The 5,000-nt window shown below is 43.6% G+C and overlaps 1 protein-coding gene across 11 annotated transcripts in view; it reads left to right on the top strand.

Moving 5' to 3' along the window:
- Positions 1 to 5,000, top strand: part of foxp1b (forkhead box P1b) — a 167,031-nt gene that overhangs the window by 125,272 nt on the left and 36,759 nt on the right. The gene's annotated exons all lie outside the window — the stretch shown is intronic.

Below are 5,000 nucleotides of genomic sequence, written 5' to 3'. Positions count from 1 at the left end.
GTACATTTCTTCCTCCTGATCATGAAGTGCTAAAGCTGTCAGCTGCTCATTTTCTACTTGTAGCCTGTGATTGCAGTGCACCGTCAGTGTTTAGACTGGCAGCAGGGTGCTGCGCTGGGACACGGAGAAGCAGCCAGAGCGAGTGGGAGGCAAGCAAAGGGGAGAGTGAGTGTGTAAAGGTGTATGTGGGGGTGTGTGTGTGTGGAAACTATAGACGAAGCCCCGGTGCGGTCTGGGGGCTAATACTCCACAGCTGTGCCCCCGTGCTTTAGGGACAAGTAAGAGACAGATGATTGCGCTGGCACTGTGTAATCAGAGTTGATTTATTGTTCATCAGCAGCGCTTCATAGTTCTGCCTGCATTTGTGCCGCACGTCAGAACACGGCATGACACCGCTAACACCTGTCCTCTCTGCTGCATGGCACAAATGCATGTCCTACAGCAGCAGCAGAACAGTGTATTCCTACACGTCTTCAAGTCTGCAGCATCTGTAGAAAACTGAGAAGAAGTCGGCAGTGACACAAACACGGTGCCAGCTGTTCCCTTCTGTTCGCTCACACCCTCAACACTCATGAAGAAAAAAGGCCCAGAGAGCGCTCGTTTCCTCAGGTTCAACACTCTCACAGGATGCGCTCCAGACTAAAAAAAAAAAGTCTCTGCGTTTTTGCTCAGGCAACTTTTCCCACCAGTTAGTTGTGAACCAGAACGCTTTTAGTACACTGAAGTAGTGGTCCGTCCTGGTCTCTAATTATCATCACATTATTTTTAACTACACGGTCCAGCAGTAAGTTTCATGTCAGCCAGACACAGAGATTTGATCCGGCTTCATCTTTTTCAATCAGCTCCCGCCAGCCGACAGCGGTATCTCCCCTCTGTTATCGGTGCTAATTGGATTCACGCCTCTGAAAAGACAAACATCACAACACGGGTGTAAATCAGAACGAGACGAGGTTCGTCTCAGCCATCGTCTGGCGTCATGGAGACATGGATTAGCGGCGCGGCCGTTGTGCCGTGGCAGGGAATGGAAACTATCCGCGCGCTGGACGTGACGGCTATTGTCTCACGGCAAATTCTCTGTTTGATGGAGGGGAGGATTTGTGAGTCTTGTGATCTTAATTAAATTTCTGACAATGCCAGTAATGCATCTGACAGCACATGCGGAGCGGCGTAAGCTTGTCGAGTCGGTCAAATAGAAATGATGTTAAATAGTTGTTAGGGTAAAATAGAGAAGTGTGAGTGTGTGTGTGTGTGTGTGTGTGTTTAAATCTCAAGGAACAACACAAGACTGGAGTGAGCACATGATTAGTTTGAGTGAAACTATGTGCAGTGTGTTAAAAGGGCACACTGTGTGTGAGCTAATATTTTAACACAACTGAGAGGACTCTATTGTGTGTGTGTGTGTGTGTGTGCGCATCTTGTTTTTTTTTTGAGGCCCACACAAAGACATTGTTTCACCTGCTTCAGCCTGTGTGTGTGTGTGTGGAAGGCCTTGAGCTCTCTTCAGTGTTTGATTGAATGGGATTATTCCTCAAACCTTTTTCCTTGTAGGATTGTTAACCAACTTCCTCCTATCAAAAAACCACGAGCTTTAGATTTTATTTCTGTATTTGTTGTGTTTATGAGCTTTATAGGTGAATTCAGTGCAGTATCGGTTGCTGTATGGATGTAATTTTTTTTAATTAAATTTTTCTTTATTATTATTATATTTCTTTATATACTTTATATATTATATATATATATATATATATATATATATATATATATATATATATATATATATATATATATATATATATATATATAAAACCACTTATATTATATATTAGTGTGTGTGTGTGCATGTCATTGGTCTAAGTGAGTAATCTTAGTCTGCTTTCCAATAAACCTGCAATGTAAACGAGCCATTTCTATCCTTGTCGCTGGTTAATTACGGCAGTTTGCTCAGCCGTGGTGCGAGGCGGAGTGTGAAATCCTCGTTTCCGCTCGGTAACGTACAGCCTCTTAGAGTGGAGTGGCGCTCACGTCCGAGTCCACACAGACAAAGGTAAAGCGCACGCCGGCTTCAAACGCAGCACAGGCTCTTCTGATTTCTCAAGGGCTTGTTCTGTTGCTCTTCACCATTCCGTTTGATGTCTTGACAAAACAAGACGACACCAGGGAGCATTAAAATTTTATTTATTTTTTATTTCTTTCTTTCTTTATTTATTTTCTCCCAGCACTTTCACCCTCTCCAACCTGTGCACTGTGCAGCCACTTCAGCTGGTTTCTATTGAAGTCTTTCCCACTTTTCATTTTCACTTTTCACACCATTCATCTTAATTGACACTGCCACCAAGTGAGTCTTCCTCTCTCTCTCTCTCTCTCTCTCTCTCTCTCTCTCTCTCTCTCTCTGTCTCTCTCTCTGTGTGTGTGTGTGTGTGTGTGTGTCAGAGCCTTTTCGCTCTCGTGGGCACACAGTGTTCATTAAGACAGTATCAGTGAGTCAGATGGGTGTCAGATGTTTTCTCATTAGGCTAGCATTTGCCCTGCTAGTGTCCTTTTCTTTGAGTGCCCTCCACACACCCACACACACACACAAACACGCACACACACACACACACACACACACGTGCTAAAGGGAATGCACTGTGCGCAGGTAGCCTTTGTAGCCTGCTCTTGAGCTGCACAGTTATTTTCCTTCTTCCGCTTCGCTGTGAGCCTGATAGAGATCTTTACAAATGTGCCATTTTATGGATGAGATGTCGCGTGAGTTATAATGGCTGTACAAGTGGATTGTTGTGCGGTATGTAATGTAGAGTGAAAGCAAAGTGAAATACTGAAGAAGAAAAATATCGGGAAAAAATAATAAATGTTGTTGGCATGATTATTGGATTTTATTTTTTAGTAGTAGTGCCGATAGCTTCATGTATTGGCATGTCAGAATGCGCGCGCGTGTGTGTGTGTGTGTGTGTGTGTGTGTGTGTGCATGTAGTCAGCAAGCCAACGATATCACATTTCCTACAGTCAAGTCTCATTGCTCTTTCATTGCTCTGTGTTTGTGTGTTTTAGCATTTACACCTGTGTTCCTAAATTTAGAAATTGCTCAAATGTCAAATTAGTTAATGTCTCACAACGATATCTTCTTTAATCCCCCCAATATTTAAATAACAACGTTTTCAGCAAAACCAGTGAATGTTTCTTAGATTCTCCGACACTGGCGCGAGCGATGAAAAGTAATAAGGAATCACAGCTATGCTTTAGATATACATTATCTCTCTCTCCTTTATAGAGCGAGCCACTCATTCCTGTTCATCGTTCCCTTTATGTTCCTCCTCCATGCGTCTTGTCAAAGAGAGAGAGAGAGAGAGAGAAACAGGTCTGCGAATGGAAAACATCTTTTCCATCTCTCGCCAACTCTTTGGATTGTGAAGTGGCCTGGTTGCATTGGCTGTGGTGAGATTTTTCAGTTTAAGTGCCCTGGCGTAGCTTAAACAGATCGCAGCTTGTTCAGCGGAGGATTAAACACCAGTAGTTACTGTGATCAATAGGTTAAGAAGAGTACAATCTCTCTCCCCTCTAATGACCCCACTGGTAATGGGTAATAAAACGGGGGCTGTAATAGAGCTCAGGGTCTAGAGCCGTACTTCCCGTCTACACTCACACACACACTCTCACACACACACACACCGGAGACTGATGTCAGTGTGCATGAAGGGTGTAAAAATGTAAGAAATTAATTAGCTAAAGCACAGCTCACGCTTTATAGCACGTCTGTTGAGTACTGTGAGATAATGTCTTATTTTTGTGTCATTTGGTTCAGCCAAAGCTTTTGAAATAGACATATGTAACGGATTAACTAGGAATGTCAGGCGTTCTGCAGCTGTGTTCAATACCGCACGCACTAAAGCAGTGAATATACTTCCTGTAAAATATTATTCTAAAACAAAACAAAAAAAAAAAAAGAAAGAAAAGAAACGCATCCCTGACATTTAAATATACGTTTAAATCCATCTGTGTGTTTACTCGTGGTGCCAGCGCTGTCGCGTCGACTCACCCCACACCCCTTTCTTGTGCGCCTCGCGACCTTCAAAATAGTTCATCAAAATTAGTGATGCTGAGCAGTAGGGACACCGCTGCATAATGACCGTAAAATGAACGAATAGGGGGCGTGGCTTATGCAAATGACACCAAATGCTATATGGGGGATGATGGAAGAAAAAAAACATTCAAGATGACTTGCTTATTAAGTCGTAGCCCTGTCCAAGCTAAGGTAGGGATTTTTTCCCTCATGTTGTCTAACTGTGTGTGTGTGTGTGTGTGTGTGTGTGTTGGGGTGGTGGGGTTGGTAAGAGAAATCTGTGCTTACATGTTAAGTTAGTGGCTAGCAATGCGTTCCTTCTGTTTTGCCACATTTGCCCTTTAGTCATGTTGTGTTGGCTGTCAAAGCAGCACTGTGTTTACGCGTTGACACCTCTGCCCTTTGTAGCACCGGAGATGTGCGAGGCATTCATTAAAGGTGGTTTGTTTGTGTTGTATTCCTTTAAAGCCAGGCAAATTAGACCATATTTATGCAGGCGGATGACAAACAAGGCCTCAATTACATTTTCCAGAATGTTCCAGGCTGTGTCATCTGCTGTGATCCACCGATACAGTTGGGGTAACCTTGGTGAAAGCTGTCACCCTAATGTCTGGCCCATTAAGCTGAGGCAAAGCATGCACTACGTACACACACACACACACACACACCATGTGATTCTCTGTCTGTGTGTGTGTATCAGTGGTAAATGTAAAATGCTTTTAAGTTCATCTCTATCTTGTTTGTCCCAAACATTGCAAGGAGAAGCTTTTAATGGCATCATGTACACACACACACACACACACACACACACACACACACACACACACAAGCCTCTCCAGCAATTAAGGGTCCCTGTCGGCTGCGTACTAAGATCCTCTCAATGTCACACACTGCTCTCCACTCACACTCCACTATCACACCTCTTTATCTCCGTGCACTAGTG

This window comes from Tachysurus vachellii, chromosome 4 (assembly GCF_030014155.1).
Source record: "Tachysurus vachellii isolate PV-2020 chromosome 4, HZAU_Pvac_v1, whole genome shotgun sequence".
Taxonomy (NCBI): domain Eukaryota; kingdom Metazoa; phylum Chordata; class Actinopteri; order Siluriformes; family Bagridae; genus Tachysurus; species Tachysurus vachellii.
Note: the sequence above shows the minus strand (reverse complement) of the source record. Positions and strands in the feature narration are given on the sequence as shown.